The 18104-nt window shown below is 43.9% G+C and overlaps 1 long non-coding RNA gene across 2 annotated transcripts in view; it reads left to right on the forward strand.

The window, feature by feature from the left end:
- Positions 1 to 18104, forward strand: part of LOC111557119 — a 127700-nt gene that overhangs the window by 104532 nt on the left and 5064 nt on the right. Inside the window, exons 11-12 of one of the 2 annotated variants that reach the window (XR_006587318.1) lie at positions 9510 to 11951; positions 12852 to 13100. This is a non-coding gene — a long non-coding RNA (uncharacterized LOC111557119). Of the gene's footprint in view, positions 1 to 9509; positions 11952 to 12851; positions 14867 to 18104 lie in introns of those variants that run through there. The other variant, XR_002736926.2, reaches the window with a different exon arrangement.

Raw genomic sequence — 18104 nt, forward strand, 5'->3', positions numbered from 1 at the left:
CTCCTTCATCCCCAAAGTCATCCTCAGTAGGCAGTGATACTCTTGGTAAAAAATGGCACCAACGACATGGACAAATACACACCATTTGCTTACACTGATGTAATGCATCTTTAGAAAATTCTGCCTCTCCTATCGATCTGTGTCATATGGTGTAAATAAAATTATCGTGCTTGCTGGGCAAACACAGCTTCAAGACAATTGTTTGCCAGCCAGCATCCTGCCACCAGGCCCCTCCAGTGTACAAATTCTGGATCTGCTTAAAGAAGTGGCTTTTAATCGACTTTTGGATTATGGATCCCTGTGAGACTCTGAAAAGCTGTGGATCCTCTGTAAGAAAAACATGCACAGATGCCCACATCTGTCACACAGTTTCACGGGGTTTGCTTTAACCCTGACACAGATTAAAGTAAAACAAAATAAAACAGCAAAATCCTTCTCAACAGGCCCAGACACTCTTTAGAAAAGAAAACCTAGGCCCAGAGAAGTCAGTAGTTCATTGTGTGACAGAACTGGGGCAAGAATTTAAGTTAGTAATTATTACCTTCTCCATATTTTAGGGACTTGTTTTTTTAGTGACGTGTAGCCAGGGGTTATATTCAAAATATTGACCACAAACAACTGCCTGTGAACACAGCTGGTTTGATGAATCCATGATTCTCTCTGTCACCTGGGGGCTTTGTTGCCCCGAGATGGAAAGAGGCCCGGGAACCAGTGGAAGACTTAAGCACCAGGGGGAATTTCTAAGTAAGACAGCGGGCTGATTGGGGCATGCAGGGCCATGACCTGCCTGGGGCAGCAGCTTTGTTCCCTGCCCACAGAAGGAGCAGGCATCCAACACTGAATGTGAATGAGGCCACCCAGTGCTGACAGCTTGACCACCAACAACTGTGAGCTCAGGGATGATTCCCTGAGTAATGTGCAGTTTGAGATTTACTGGGAGACAGAGCAATTGATTCTGGTTTCCTGGGCAAGTGCCTCATATCAGGCAACTGAGTGCTGGTGTGGTTAAACCATAGCACCCACACGGTCCTGTGCAGTATCATCAACTGCGACTCAATGATGTGGACAGCGCTGCCCAGGCTGGTTGTATGGTTTGCATAATCTCTTTCTTTGCGAGATGCTTCTCCTCCACCCCAAGCAAGATTTCTCATCCTCTTCCTTAGGGTCAGCGGAACATTAACCCTGTAATGGGACACAGAACTCACCTAATGCAAACCCCTCCCTGTTCCCCGACCCTGCTATACTCCTGCCTCCCACTTTATAGTTATGGAAACAAAGTCTCTGGGAGGAAAAGCCATGAAACGTTCAGATTTAGTGCTGAAACTCCGTTGTACTGCCCCCTGCCCACTGTCATTCACATTACTTGCTTACTGGGCCTTTAAAACAAAATTGCATCTTCGTAGGAATTTTTTTCTTTGACAACTTCCCGAAATATATTCTCTTCTATCATCTTGTGTATTTTCTGGCAAAACATATTATCAAAAGTCTCAAGTCAGAGCAGATTCCATGGGACAGTACTCTTGCAGGGAAGTCAAAACTGCCTCCTGCAAACAAATCTTAAGAGATTTCCCGAATCTGTTGTGGGCAAGTTTGTTTGGGGTTGTGCATGGGGTCTCATCTCAGAGGACCATTCCACGGCCAGAGCCACGATCTGTCCTGTGATCCGTGCCGCTCTGTGGGATCCCAAAGCATTTTTGGTAGCTTTTCATTGCCCTAACCTTTCCAAACTGGCAAAGGAAACATTTCCTGCCCCTTACTGTTTCTCAAAGCAAATATTAGCTTGCAGTATTTTACTCTCTCTTAGCCTCCAAAGAAATCTACTATTGAAACGTTGGAAATGGGGATAAATGAACCCATCCTCCAATCTGTTTACTGCAATTCCCTTAATTGCTAAATTGCCCCATGCTGTTTGGCTTTCTATGATATTTTTGGGCTTCAGTTGAGCTCTGGAATAGGTAAGGTTCTCTGGGTTGTGTCAACAGGATTATCACAAATCCTCTTTCTAATAGCTCTGCGTGCATTGGCATACATCAAAGTACTAGCTTCAGCTGCCAGATTCTCCGTATTCATGAATATCTGCATATAAAAAACAAGGGGTTTTATTTGCATATGGATTAAAACAGGATGTGGGTTTTCCTGTAGTTTATGTTCCCTAGAGTAGAGGTATAAATGTGCAACGTTTTTCCTTGCACTTTCATTGTTACTTGGGTTGTGAAGCATAGTTTTTTTCTTTAATTCCTTTTTTTTCCTGATTATGAAAATAGTATGTGCTTGTGAAAGTTGGAAAATGCCAAGTAATAAGAACAAAGACATCTTCCACAACCTTACCTCCCAGCTGCGTTTCGATGTGCTTACGTTACTACACAGTATTCCCCCCAGAAGTCTTCAGCAGACTGTATATACAGCTTTATCCTTTTCTTTAAATTGAACAATATTTATATCTCACAACATCTTCAGATGTTTTTAAGATGGTATTTGGATACCACTTTAAGGGCTGCATAGTTTTCCATCATGTGGGTGTGCCACAGTTATCTAGGGGTTCTCTAGAATGCTTCCTCTTACTATTTTTGCTGCTGTAGATAATATTTCGTTGATGATTTTTGTGCATTAAGTGTTGGGTATTTACCTTCAAATACTTTTTTCAGAAATGGTATGATTTTGGAGGGTTCTTTTTTAAGGTTCTTGGTAAAAATGACTGGTTTTCTTTGTAAAATAGTGTCCCTAGCACACTACGAGAATGTTTATTACATCCAACTTCAACAGCTCTGATATATAAATAAGTAAGATATGTACATATCCCCTCATATCCTGCAGACAAGAGTGGTTTCCCATTGTTGTGTAAAACTTAGGCGTCTTTGATTACAAGTGAGATCAAACTTGTTCCCTATGGTTGTCAACCTGTATTTCTGCTTCTGTGAACTTTCTCCTCTAATAATTTCATGGGTGGTAGTTTAGGACGGAAGCTCAGCGCCACGAGAACACCAGTGTGTGAGGTTTTTCTGTACAAAAGAGTACTACAAAGCCACAAGTGCCTTTCTTCCTATCAGATGGACTCTGCCAATCCTCCTTAGACATGCATGAGCTGGGAGCATTTCCTTGTATTTAAGCTGATATAAATTTTTCTGCCTAGAACTGTGGGGAGCCAGTCTTAAATGAACCCCTACAGAAATGCCAAATGTTGCTTACGGCAGTGGGGGTCTCATTTGGGATGACCGAAATAATGTTCTGTCATTAGCCTGGGGGTCATGCCAAGAGGTGGGCAATCACTGGAGATGAGGTCCGGCCCAGTGGAGGTGGTCCTGAGCAGTTTCTACTCAACAGATGCCTCTAATGAGACATCTGTGCCTGAGGGTTCCGTTTAATTGGTATCTTCCTCCTCCTTCTCTGCTCCTGTCGTCAGGCAAACCAATTTGGGACATTTAAATGGTGCCTTCTCTGAAGTATTCTTCTTAGTGTTATCTTCAGGAAATAAAGGCTCCATCTTGCAGGGCTTAGGTAACTGGAATTATTTGACACTTGGCATTTCCCAGCTTCATGGGATGGAATCCAAGAGAGACAAGGGAGAGAAGTGCTGATCATCCCATGGCCACTGTCACCTCAGTGGAACAGTGAGTGCTCCTCCCAATTGGGGGCGTGTGTTCTTGGTTGATTGAATTCAGTCATTTTGCAGATAACTAAAACAGCAAAATGATTCAATGTTAAAATCTAGAGAGTCGGTGTGATCATTTCATCATCTCACTGCCTTCCGACTTATCCTGAGTGAAAAACGAATGTGCCTCTTTTGTTGTATTCATGCTGCCATTTGCTTTCTGTGTGGTCTTCAGCAAACCAAGGTCTGAGAGGAGCAATAACTCACCCAACTCAAAAGAGAAGTGGGACTACCGGGAATCTACATTTCTTTGCAATGCGTTTTCGTGTACTCCTAGACTCTATGACCCACCCTCAGAAGGAGACATCCTTTGAGTCGTTGTTTCATCTCGAGGTCTCATCTGCTTACAATTTGTCGCCTTGTCCCCTTGTGACCTAGGACATTGCATATCTGAGATGGATGACTGGGTCACGGGTAATATCTGTGACTTGGGAGTGTTTTCCTCTTTATGAATCCAACAAGCCTGTGCAGCTCCCCGGTTTTCTTTATTAGTTCCACATGCTAACCATTGTGCTAGCTCAGCCAGATCAGTCACTGTCTCTTTTTGACCCCAACCCACAGCTGTATATTTTGGGGCTCTATAGAGATTCCATCTGATTCTAGTTTAGATTGATGCCCCACATAAAAAGAAGTTGAGATGGGATTTACCAGCAGGAAGTCCTGGGAACAGGAGCCCCATAAAGAGCTCAAACCACGGGGGCAGGTCAACACCAAAAAGAAAAAATGAATCCATGTGTACTTACAGCTAGAAGTCACCATGTGTGCGAGTGGTTTCTTATGGGATAGAGGGTAGATTAAAGCAAACAGCACAACTGAAAAACAAATACTAAACAACAAAAACCCCCACATCATCCTTTTAAGTGTGGGATGAATTTGGAAGCAACATTCGTTCATTCATTTAACAAATGCTTGTTGAGTATCGTCATCTGCCAGCCGGCAATTGTGCCAGACTAAGAATAGAGGCAAGATGGTGGCATGTGTTCTGTTTGGGCTTGGCCCAGGAGGCACAGATGTAAGAGAGGAGCTAAAAGAACAGGATAAGCCAGAGAGATACCTGGTGGTTTGATGGGACAGAGAGGGCAAATCCCGGGTAGAAGGAATATATATTAGCTTCCTACTGTGTCACAAACTGCTGCCACAAATTACCACAAACTTAGTGTTTTGAAACCACATAAATTTATTCTCTTACAATTGGGAAGTCAAAAGTGCTAAGATGGGTCAGGAGGGCTGCATTCCTTCTGGATGCTCTAGGAAAGAATCAGTTTCCTTGCTTTTCCTAGCTGTTGGAGGCCGCCCTCGTTCCTTGGTAAGTGGCCCACCCTCCATCTTCAAAGGCAGCAGTTTCGAATCTTCCAGTCTCTCTTTGTGTCCCTCTGCTTCCCTTATGATGTTGCTTTCTGTTTTATAAGGACCCTTGTAATTTAAAATACAAAACAGATGGGGGTACCTGGGTGGCTTAGTCCGTTGAGCGTCCAACTTTGGCCCAGGTCACAATCTCGCGTTTCATGAATTCAAGTCCCCCGTAGGGCTCTGTGCTGACATCTCAGAGTCAGGATCCTGCTTCGGATTCTGTGTCTCCCTCTGTCTCTGCCCCTCCCCCGCTCATGCTCTGTCTCTCTCTCTGTCAAAAATAAATAAACATTAAAAAAAATTTTAAAGTACAAAACAGATGAACATCAGAGAAGAGAAGCAAAAATAATATAAAAACAAGGAGGGGGACAAAACATAAAAGACTCTTAAATACAGAGAACAAATTGAGGGTTGCTGGAGGGGTTGTGGGTAGGGGGATGGGCCAAATGGGTAAGGGGCATTGGGGGGGACACTTGTTGGGATGAGCACTGGGTGTTATACATAGGAGATGAATCACTGAAATCTACTCCTGAAATCATTATAGCACTATATGCTAACTGACCTGGATGTAAATTAAAAAAATAAGTAAATTTTAAAAATTAAAAATTAAAATAAATTAAAAAAATAAAAAAATAAAAGGTGACTACATTGAATTGAACTGAATCATCCAAGATAATCTCTCATCTCAGGATCCTTAACTTGGTCACGTCTTGCAAAGTCCCTTTTGTCATGTAAAGAACATATTCACAGGTTCTGCGGATTAGGGTGTGGTCTTTAGGGGCCATCATTCAGCCTCCCATAATATAATAGCAAGGAAATGGGATATTTTGAGACATGAAAGATGATTTTTTCCAAATGCCTACATATACACATTCACATTTACACAGGTACATGTGTTGATATCTTCTTGATAATTTTTTTAAATTAATAGACTATTTTTATTTATTTATTATTTTTTTAAATTTTTTTTAACGTTTATTTATTTTTGAGACAGAGAGAGACACAGCATGAACGGGGGAGGGGCAGAGAGAGAGGGAGACACAGAATCGGAAGCAGGCTCCAGGCTCTGAGCCATCAGCCCAGAGCCGGTCGCGGGGCTCAAACTCGCGGACCGCGAGATCGTGACCTGAGCCGAAGTCGGACGCTCAACCGACTGAGCCACCCAGGCGCCCCTTAATAGACTATTTTTAAAACACTTTTGGGTTTACAAAATTTGAGTGAAAAATACAGAGTTCCCACGTACTCCGTGATACCCCTTCCCTCTGATTAACATATACATATTAACATATGCATTAGTGTGGTATGTTTGTTACAATTAATGAGCCAATATTGATATTATTAACTAAGGCCCATAATTTGCATTAAGATTCATTCTGTTGGACATGCTATGGAACTTTCACAGGTGTATAATGACGTGCACACACCATTACAGTATCATTCAGAATAGTTTTATTGCTATAAGAATCCCCCATACTTTACTCATAGCGATCATTTAAAGTTTTCCTTTTCTGAGTTTTAGTAAAACTTTGGACCCTTTTGCACTAATGAATGTGTGACTTCCCCTAAACACTATAGCCTAGTGTTCTCAGGTGTGCTATAACTTGTCATGACCCCAGATGAGATTAGTTTATAGTAGAAGCTTTTGCACTGGAGACAGTGGTATGCCAGAATCAATCCATCATGACCTGTGAGACTCCATTGTATGCATCTCTTTCTAACTCTGAATTCAGCGAGGTCATGCTGATAGTTTGAAATCAACCATGGTAGAAGTATTTACACCGTGAACATCAGCAAATGCTACAAATCGGATCCCCTTCCCTCCACTGGCCTCAACCCCCCACCCCCAAGAAAGCCAGTTATTAAACACTGACCAGCACATGACTGCCTGTAGTTCTCCCATTGCCCTTTTATCATGGCTGTGAAATGGCAAAACTTCTTGCCTCTTTACTCTTGTCCCGCACCTAACCCCCATCCCAGATTTGGAATGAGAATATACATCTAAAACGCATCCGTTCTTATGCTGTGTAATCCATTTTGCAACTAAAAGCCAGTGTGAACTTTTGTCACATCATGTCATTCTCTCACTTAAAACTTTCCAAAGGCTTCTCGTGGGATTTAGGATAGAATCCTGTCTCCATATCATGACCAACTCCCTTTTTATTCCACTAGTCCCCTCTTACGTCTTTCTCCCTCTCACTTACCAGGTTCCAGTTATTCTGGTCTGCCTTCTATCCTTGGAACATGCCAAGGTTGCCTACCTATGGCACCTTCGCACACCATTGCCCCTGCTAGGAGTGATGGCTGATTCCCCATCATTTACTTCTCAGCTCTTGGACGTCTTCCTGCGGCATTGCTTTTTATTTTTATACCCTGTTTTATTTCTTTATAGTACAATATTTGTCACCACCTGAATGGATCTTGTTTATTGATTGGGTTACTTGTTTATAATCTATCTCTCCTCAGTTAGAACATAAGATCCATGAAGGTAGGCACCCGTCTACTTTATTTACTTTTAGGCACCATGGGTGTGCTGATGTACAACCACTGTGGATGTTTTATAAATATTTGCCCAGTGAACACATATTTATCCAACAGAGCAGTATCAGCCTTGTCTCTGTCCTCAGAGAGCTTACAATCAACCCATGGTGCCCTTGAAGCCAGGCTGCCAGCCAGATTAGAGCAATGGCGTGTTCTGGGACACAATCTGCAGGGACAAACTCCACGTTACGAACCAAGAATTAATTACAATACCAAAGCAACCCAGTGCATTTATGTAAATTAATTGAGTTTAACTTAATTTCCAACTAGACTGTAGTCCTTTTCTTCCCCCTTTGGGGATTTTCCACTTCATAAGGTAAAACAGAAAAATTGTTCAGCTTTCCATCAAGAAGTTTGTTAGAAACCAGGGCTGATTCTGCAACTACTGATGTCACAGTGGGGAGGGAAAGGAGGACAATAACTTTTCTGAACCAGTATGTAGTCCGACTCTGTTGCCTTTTTCCAAATGTCTTTCTTGGTGATGCCGAAGAAGCCTACTTGCTTTCATCAGCTAGAAAGGGGAGCTGCTCAGCCAGAAGGTGGAACCGCTGGCAGCTGTTTCCCAGAAAAGCCATCCTACATTCCCTACATCTAAAACTTCCACTGAAACTTATAGGACTGAACTTTGAAAAGAGTGAAATGTCTTTAGAAACCTTTGCACCATCTTTATTCCTGAGTTGCTGCTGGTCTCTGGCACTCCAGTCGCAGATGCACAGGGAAACCTGCCCTTGTCCTGAATCCATGATGCCTTTTCCATCAGACTGCAGATCCCCATAAAATGTGCAAAGAAGTTGACTCTTGCTGCATTGACTCCTCTCAAGAAAGTGAAGGTTGCCCCAGCCCCCTCTCAAGCTGTCACTGAGAACAGTACTGGAGGGGTGGATTTGCCAAATGTCTGTCAGAGCCAATGCTGGGGGCAGTGTCAGCAGGGAGCCTGAGTTACCTTTGGTGACATGATCTTCTCTCCTCCCTGTTCCCTTTGACTGTTCTGAACCAATGACACAGATCTCAAGTTCCAGGGGACAGGTAAGTTACTCACCAGCTGATTCTTCCAGTAATTGGTGAGAATGAGCAAGACCTCTCTTTTATCGGCCTTCCTAAACCCACTATGGAAATAGGGGGCGGGTGTATGAAGTTTGCTTCAAGGAAGTCTTACTCAGGGAGTTGTTTGTCATGAGTGACACTGGCATTTAAGTTTCTCTCCTTTATTACCATAAAATACCTCCTCAGCATAGACCTGTTTCTCTCACTGGCAAACTTGTCAAAATGGCTCTCATGAAAAGGAAACAGAGAATGGGAGAGCCCACTGATTAGAAACTTTGAAATAAGTGCTCCAACTTCGGATATTCATATCTATGATTTATGCTGTTTGCAATAAAAAGCAATAATAGAAAATAATAATGAAACAGAGCTTTATAGATATTTCTACACTTGCATCAGAAATCCATCCTGCCCCCATGATTCCAAGTTGAGGATGGCAAGCCTTTAATACATGGGTTTCACTTCCTCTGCCACAGCAGACTTTGCTGAATGATTACCGCATTCTTTCTTGTTGAGCTGAAATGCAACAGAAGAATCCTTTTGGATATGGTGTTCTTAGCAGCCACTATAATTCATCAGAAATGTTATGGAAGGGGCACCTGGATGGCTCAGTCAGTTGAGCATCCGACTTCAGATCAGGTCATGATCTCACAGTTCGTGAGTTCCAGCCCCGCATCAGGCTTGCTACTGTCAGAGGGAGCCTGCTTTGGATCCTCTGTCCCCCTTTCTCTCTGCCCCTCCTCTGCTCATGCTCTCTCTCTCAAAAACAAACAAACAAATTTTTTTTTAAAAAAAGGGAGAAACGTTATGCAAAATGGCACCCGTTTGCCAGCCCTGTTCTAAGTTAATAAGATCTGTATGTGTGTGAGTGCAGGTAGCACTTGGAATGTCCTCAGCTGAAATGCTCTCACGTTTTCAATTTCCATTTCAGATGCATCTTTTTGGGAAAACCGTTTTCTGCCCAAAGGAAATCAGCTTTCCTGTTTTCTGTTGTTATCAATATTGCTGTTTGGGTTCCCTTGAGTGTGGATTAAATGGCAGCTGAGAAATCTTGTTGGGACCACCTCTTCCCATTGCCTTTCAAAGTGAAGTCTTGACAAGAAAGGAGTTCTTCCCAAAGATAAGTACATTGGAGGTTGGGTCTGGTGGTAGCTTCCTAATGAATTTGTGGTGCACAGATCTGTCCTTGAGCTATTTTCTGTAATGTTCTCACTGCAGTGTCCCATGACTGATCTTATTTCAGAGAATTGTATGAGTTTTGCAGCAAATTACAAGGAAGGCCTGGTTCCTAAAATCAGCTGAAGGCCAATTAAGGTTTCTTGGGGCGCTTTCCTTCAGCTGCAATGTCATCATAAATGACTCTCCAGTGCAGTGGAAGGCTGACATTTTGTAAGCTAATACTATATTTTGGGAGTGATTAAAATCTCCATCTCAGTCACCTGCCTGACCGACTGCCAGTGGCCACAAAACAAAAGGATTACAGTCGATTCATATCCATTAGGAAAATGACGTGAAACACTATTGGTTTAGGCGCAGTGGGGCTTAATCTGATTTCAGGAAGAAAGGAGAGGTGTGCAATTAAAGGAGAGAGGAAAGGCAGAAAAGAAAATCAAATGAGAATTTTCCCCCAAAACCCAAGGCCTTTTTGGTTTGTTCATTTCCATAAGGGTTTATTAAGTACCTGTTGAGTTCTTCCCACTATGGTAGACCCTGAAAGGGAGGAAGGAGAAAACACTAGCAATGCCTGTCCTCAGAACTTGCAGTGTAGTAGGGGGGAAATGCTACACACTGAGGAGGTGGCCAGAGAATTAGCAGATTCATGTTAGTAGGAATTTGAAAATATTCTTTAGGTGCCTGGCACAGTTGGAAAAGGAAAAGAAGATAAGTGAGAAGGGATAGTTGACATCTACATGTTCTTACTGTGTGCTTCACATTAAGTTTTTACACATATTAACTCACCTTTACAACAGCCCTACATACCATTATTATTCCCGCTTTACGGATGAGGAAACTGAGGCCCACAGAAGTGAAGAAACTTGCCTGAGATCACACAGTCCGCAAGAGGAAGAGCTGGGGTTTGCATACAGCTAGTCTGGTCCTAGAATCTGAGGTTTTACCATTATTCTATGTGGCCTCCCAAGGTGATGGGGTATTCCTGACCCATGAGGATTTTCATTCTCCATGGGGAGATGAGGTCTAGGTGTGAGGATAATTAAGCTACAGGTAGAGGGTGTAACAGTGGAGGTAGGGAATAGAGTGATTGATGACTTCAGAAAGGTGGGTGTGCTAACTGAACTCTGGACATGGATGTGTATATGTTGGGGGAAGCTCTGCACAGAGGGATAGAGAAGGTTCTAACCCAGGAAAAGAGCACGGGCAGAGGAGACTGAAAGAATGGCTACAATTTGCAGTTACTTGTTTGTAGTTGTCTAAGAAGAGAAATCATTAAATCAAAGGGTGCCTTCTTACAAGGACAAGGGTTTATAGCACTGGGGACAAGAGCGAGGATGTGGAATCTGACAAAGTTTAAAGTTCGATTGTGTCACATGCTCCTCAAGTGACCTTGAGAGAGTTACCTAGCCTTTATCTGCAAATGCAAGATAGGAAGAACGGCTATAGAAGAATTGGGAAAGCCTCTCATCTTGTAACGGAGCTCATTTATTTACTTCTTCAAAAATATTCATTAGGGAACCAATTACCTGCCATGTGCTGTGCTAGATGTTGGGACAATGAACAAGGCAAACATGAGTGTTGCTCTCTTAGAGCTTGTATTCTAACTGGGGAGGCAACACAATAAACAAGCAGTAATCTACAACAAGTAATCTTAGGATAGGAGAGGGATTTTGAAGAAAACATAGGGTTGGGGCCAAGTAGAATTAATGGCTTTTACTGTGCCAAGGACAGTGTTTGTCAGGTAGGAGGCAATCAAAACACAGGAGCTTTCATTTTACATTTATGAATAGCTCCATCTTGAAATTCAACATGTAAGAGGAAGCCAAGGTAGCAGATACTCTTTGCTGCCTACCAGGAGGGCATGTCTCCTTTCTCCTTGCTTACAGACCCCTCTTTAACCCAAGATTCATCTTACGCCCACAGGCAAGGTGTTGGGGTTACAGGAAGCTCAGGATGGATGTCTACATCTCCAAGGAACTATCACTTTCTACCAAAATGTGAGAAGAAACTCTGGAATGCAGTGTCATGAATGGGAACTGTTGTGTATTCACTGCTTTCCCCCCAGTGCCCAGGACAGTTCCCAGCACAGAATAGGGGCTCAACAAATGTCTGTGGAATTATTAAACAGGTCAATTGAAATAAACATGGATATATTTTAGAATCGCACAAGCATGGCATAAAATTTTAAAAATCCAAACAGGTAAACATATTGGGAGTGCGACTTTATATTTTCTACCACTAGTGACATTTGCTGCAAATGTTTAAAGAGCTGCCTCTTAGGAATATCCCACTTGACTTTAATTTGAGCCTTATCACATATCATTAAGACCTTTTCTTAGTGCTCTTTCCCGGAACACATTTCTATGCAGACAACCCTTGTTCTCCAGGCCAGCAGTAGCTCTGAACAAGAGGGAATACCCCAGCATTTGCTTCTGAACTCCTTTTTCATGAGCCAAATCAGCATCCTCAGGCCAAGATAACTAGAAGGAAATGGGATCTTGAATGGCCCAGTTGGGTGGCCTTTGCTAGTGCTATTTCTCTCACCTAATCTTGTTTCCTCTTGCTGAGAGCATCCCTCTCTATCCTGCAAAGCTTACCTAAAAGCCCATCCAGCTTTCCCCACTTCTCTAGGCTCCAGCGAGTGGGCTCTCATATCTCATAATCTGCACAGTATATTATTTTATCTATCAAAGGAATTAAAACACCAAATAGCAGCACAGGACAAAGCCAGGCAGAGCCCACATCCTGTTTCTCCAACAGGATGTGCATTCTATGAGGCAGAGGCCACGCTTTCTGCCTCTTTGTATTTTGTGTTGTAATATCTCTGGGTTAAGTCCTGGTGATGTTCTTAATGCTTTTGGAGACTCAGTGTCACAGTTGTGAAATGTGAACTGTACTAGTAACTCTTCTATAAGGTTACTGTAAATTTTGAAGAGATAAAAAGTGTAAAGGGTCTCCACAATATCGAGTACTGGTTCACATTCCAAAGCTCCCCTACTGTTATTAGTACATGGCAAGTACTCCATCCTTATTAGAAGATTTATTGAATGATCCACTCTCTGATAGCTGAGAACATATTCAATCCTCTTGCCTTATCTAGATGGCACTGTTCCTGCTGCATTTGAAACATGGGCTTCCTCAGACTCTGCTCTGAAATTGCAATGGAGGAGAAACCAGTGGTTTCAAGAAACAGAAATGCAGGGGAAACTGGGCCAGCCTCAGCTCTACAAGGGTGGTCACCAGCTCCGGGACTGACAAGGGCCACAGTACAAGATGGAGACGAAGTGCCGAGTTCCCAGAGGCTGTTGGTGGTGGCGAGGCCTGTACCATGAGGGGTGTCTTCTGGAAGGTGAGATTACCAGAGCCCAGGCACTCTGGGGACTCTTGGAGGGTCACACAGTGAAGAAGTCTGATAATCACCAGCCCTCTGGAGGGAAGTGGCTGATCCACAGAAGCCTGTTCCTCTACTTTGGTCATTGTTATACTTTGGTCATTGTTATACTTTGGTCATTGTCTCACTATAAAAGCACTCAAGTAAGGATCAGTCAGGAGGCTCATGGTCATTATGATTCCACTGTCTGCTGAGACACAAACCAAACCACTCAGATACAAACAGCCAAAAGGTCATGACTCTGCTCACCTCTCTGGCCTGAGTCCTGGGCCAGTGGTGACCCCCAACGTGTTGCCCATGCCAAAGTCTCTTACCACACTGAGTCTACCCAGAGGACCAGGGCTGTAAATGGACTGTGGGTGATGCTGGATGATTCTTTAGAGGCCATTGGTGCTACCTCCTCGTTGTACAGATGGGGAAACTGAAGCCATGTAGGGGGAGAAGGGAATTGGACAAATCACATGACCCACTGATGTTAAATTTGGACTTGATTCTCCATCGTATTCTCCTTCCAACACTAAATGTAGTTAGAAGCCTGCTTCTGCTCAGAAGATGGAAAATGGCCTCTGACAATAAAAGCTGATTTTTAACAACCAACCCAAGAAAAATAGAATGCTTCAGCAAGTCTTTGGCCTGGATCCAGAGAGATCTTAGACTGTGAAGGGATGGATGGATTAACTCTTACCACCCTCCCATCCTGAGCTCTTTGAGCTTTTGTTTTGTTTGCTTGTTTTTTGTTTTTGTCACCTATGGGGTTTGCAAATCCACAAATTTGGTTGTCTCCTGTCATGTGGTTGTTACAGGAGCATGGGCCAGCAAGAGGTTCACATGATGGTTTAATCAATACTGCAAATAACAATAATATATGATAGCACATGTGCTTACTGTACCAGATGCCCTTCTAAGTCCTTTGCATGCATCAACTCATTTAAACCTCACAACTCTTATCAAATCAGTTTACAAATGAGAAAATTGAGGCATAGGAAGGCTAAGTAACTAGCCCAGGATCACCTAGTTTGTAAGTGGTACAAGTGAGATTTGAGGATAGTAAGTCTGACTCTGGAGCCATGATGCCTTACTGTCCTGGTTGCAGTGAGTGGCACTTTAAAACAGGGCTGTACTGTAATTTTTAAAAAAAATCATTGATTACAAATTCTGTCTCCCTGTACTCAGGGGCTAGCAGTGGAATGGACCCTGAAAGGTAGTGCCTTCCCTCCCCCACCTTCTCCCACAGTGCTGTGGGCATTAAACCCTATCTCCCCTGCCGCCCCCTCCCCTCTCCCCGCCAGGTAGTTGCCTGCTTCGGCACCTTCAGAGGCTCTCCTGCAGAGGCACCAGAGGTCACTGATGGCTTGAGCTTTTATATTCCCTTGGGGCAAAATGTACAGCTTCGTGGTCCTTCAGTGGAAAATAGCCATTTGAACTCTCTCAACTCTATGAATCTCATGAACTGGGTCTCCAGAAGCCACTTGCATGACAGGAAACAAATAAAAGGGGAGCCCACTCCTCTTCCCCAGAGGAGGGGTTAGAAGGCTGGAATAATTCATCACAGTCCCCACCCCTCCCGCCACACACACACACACACACACACACACATGCACGCGCGTGCACACACACACACACACACACACACACAGCAGTGCTCCACTCTGCCAATGGAACATTCGTGTTGCCTCTGAATTATGTGCTTTTGATTAATTTCTAAGGAAAAAAGATCAGCTTTGCCAGAGCCTATGTTGTGTTTTCTCTAAATCAGGGCAAATAACATTACTTCTGCAAATGTTGCCATTAGAATAGATTTATATTTACCTAGAGAGGCCGCTCCTGAGAGAGATGCAGTGAGAAGTTTATGCTACAGACAGAATGATCTTCTCTGCTGAAATGCGATTTGCTGCAGAGGGCTGTTTGGGGTTTGGATAAATGAGAAAGATAAACACGATGACTGCTGGTGGTTTTCAGTAACACGATTACCCCTGGGGAATAGATCTCTCTCCCTCTTTCTGTGTCTCTCATCACTCATCATCTCTGCAAAAATTTTCTGAAATAGAGGATTGAGCTGGTAAGGCCATGACATATGCTCACGTCCACACCCACATCTCTGCCCATGCCCTCGGTCACATGTGCACACACATGCACAGGTGTGCCCAGACACCTTCACACAGTGGCTTTTGGACTTCAGCTTGGGCAGAGGAACACTTTTTTTTTGTCACAGTCATCTTTCCTCTACCACCAGGTGGAGCATATTGGGCCCTCGAGAAACTACCAATATAATGGCAGGAAGCAATTTGTCCCACAAGATAAAGCTGTGAGATTCAGACGAAGCAATAACAAATTTAGCTCTAGAGCCCTGAGGTGCTCAAAGTTGCACTCTCATGGTTTCAGGCTATGGAATAAAATTCTTCAGTGAGTGTAATTGGCTTTGCATTGCTCCTGTGTATTTTGCAACTCAGAACTGGAAAGTGGACCCAGGAGTTCTAGATTCAGGCTCTGTCCTCTGTCTTACCTGTGTGGAGCTCTCATGCATGTCCTAGGCTGTTCTGGGTCTCCAAAGAGGAGCCAGATATAGTCCCTGCCTCAAGGAGCATCAAAGCATGACCCCAAAGAAGCTGAATGTAGGCTCAGAAAGTAAGAGGTACCGAATGAGAGGTGCAGAGAAGCTGCCCTAAGGGAAGCATCACCTCCGGCTGGAGAAGGAAGGAGGAGTACTGGTCTAGCCTTTGAGTTGCTCAAGGAGGATGTGGAAACTTTGGACAGATGATGATGGAGGAGGGAAGGCATTTCTGGCAGAAGAAACAGCATATTTAAAGGGAGACAGAGGACAGCGGGGGTGTGTATATAGGGGATAATGGACAGGCACTCTAGGGCTCAGGGTACATGTGTGGATGTAGAAGAGAGGAACGTGGGTGGACAATGAAATGACTTTTCTGTGTTGCCTTTCCTGTCTTCAGCCACTTCGCTTCAGCCAGTGGAGTCACCCCCAGATTGATCAGAAGCCCCCTTTCCAGGTGGCAATCACTCTTGCCAACTAAGGATCATAAGGGCTCTGTGTTCAGGACAAGGCACCAAAGTGGAGGATGCCCAGGAGAGGAAACATGTCTTCTACCTACCTCCCTGATGCCTTTGCTGAAATTCTTCCTTTCTATCTCCATCTGTTTAAATCATACTCATCCTCCAAGATGCAACTCAAATGCAAATTTCACAGCAAATTCTTCCTTAATGTTCCCAGCCAGAAGCAATTATTCCTCCTCCTGAGCCTTGAAATCCTGTGTTCCTCTGGGATGTTGATGGGATTCTCCTGTAAACAGTGGAAACCCCCAGATGCTTAACTGTGCCCTAGCGCCCAAGTTCAGTATGATCTCTGTGTGTCTATTCCTGTAAAAAGTTCTTATTATGGATCTTAAGTCAACTGCTGAACTGGGGCTTAATAAAGCATAAAATGTGCAAAACTGAGAAGATTAAAGGGTCAAACACTGTAGCTCTGATCTTTGAGTCAGCTCATTGGAAATGTGGCCAGCAGGGTGAGTGTGACAGCTTTGTTCCCACTCTTCTGATCGGGAGTCTGGGAAGGGACCCATTTCTCCTCAATCCCCAGGCCCTCCTGGATGGCTGGCATCTATACAGCACCATCTGGATTCTTCCAACTGGCTCAAAACCTATCTTCCCTCTCCACAAACATGGCTTCTTCTCTCTTTTCTACTACTTCAGTCAACATCAACACCATCCACACAATTGTGCGATTGTACAACTAGAAGATATCCTTGGCCCCTCCTCTCCCTCACCCTCCATTCCCAATCGACCTTGTAACTTCATGTACATCATTCAGATCCATCCCCTTCTTCCCACCTTTCCCTCCAGCCCCCTAACCAAATCATTGCCACCCCCTCCCTGGATAAGCCCAGTAGCTCCTAACTGTTCCCATGCTGTCTGACCTCCCTCACATCTGTTCCCCACGGGTCAGCTAGTTTGCTGTCAAATCTACGGCTCGTTTTTGCCCTTGCTCCTGCAACCTGGCCAGGGCCTCCCCGTCGCTCTCAATGGGGCTGTTATTGCAGCCTGGTAGGTCATGGCAAGGAATGGGAAACCATCGTCTTCAGTCTCATCTTCCCTGACTCTGTCTCTCCGCACTGTCAATGTCCTGCCCTTTCCTCCTGTCATTTGCAGACTGCCTCTCTCTCTGCCTGGGATGTGCTGCTACTTTTCTGTTTAGCTTAGTTCTTGGTTTTCAGCTTCCCAGTGCTTCCTGGAAGTCTTCCTCTATCCAACAAACTTGACCATGGCCTTCTCTTATGGGCTGCAAAGTGCTGTGTGCTTCTTGCTCAGCACCATTGTCATGATTTATAATTAGATAATAAGCAATGAGAAGATTATATCTTTTCAACTATAAGATGATCTTTAAGGCACTTCCCAGCCTCATCAAGCTATCATTCCAACCCCCGGGTGTGGCACTGAGAGCTCTTTCTGGCCTTACCCTATTTCCCCAATCCCATTATAGCCAATCCTGGTTCCCAACACACACCCTCTGCTAAGTGTTGGGGGCTGTTCTCTCTTCTGGACTTCCAGCCTCCCATGTTCACCTACCCCTGTGTAGAATTTCTGAGGCATAACTTAAATCCCAACCTTTCTTTGGTGTGTTTTCCTTTTAAATGGCTTCATCCCTCTGCATTAGTTAGGATAGGCTATGTTTTGCTGCAGCAACAAATTTACCTCCAGTTGCAGGGGCTAACACACAACAGAGTGATTTCTCCTCCAGAATAAATATCCAGTGAAGTTCAGCAGGAGGCTTTTCTCCTCAAAGAAACTCAGGAACATAGGCTGATAAGGCCCTCATAACCTGGAATGTTCTGGGGAAAAAGGGCATGTAGAAAGTTCACGTGCTCTTTTTGTTTCCATTGGGAAGTGATACATGTCACCTCCAACTGCAATCTATTATCCAAAATGAATCACATGGCTCTGCCTAAATGC

Source organism: Felis catus, chromosome D2 (genome assembly GCF_018350175.1).
Source record: "Felis catus isolate Fca126 chromosome D2, F.catus_Fca126_mat1.0, whole genome shotgun sequence".
Classification (NCBI taxonomy): Eukaryota; Metazoa; Chordata; class Mammalia; order Carnivora; family Felidae; genus Felis; species Felis catus.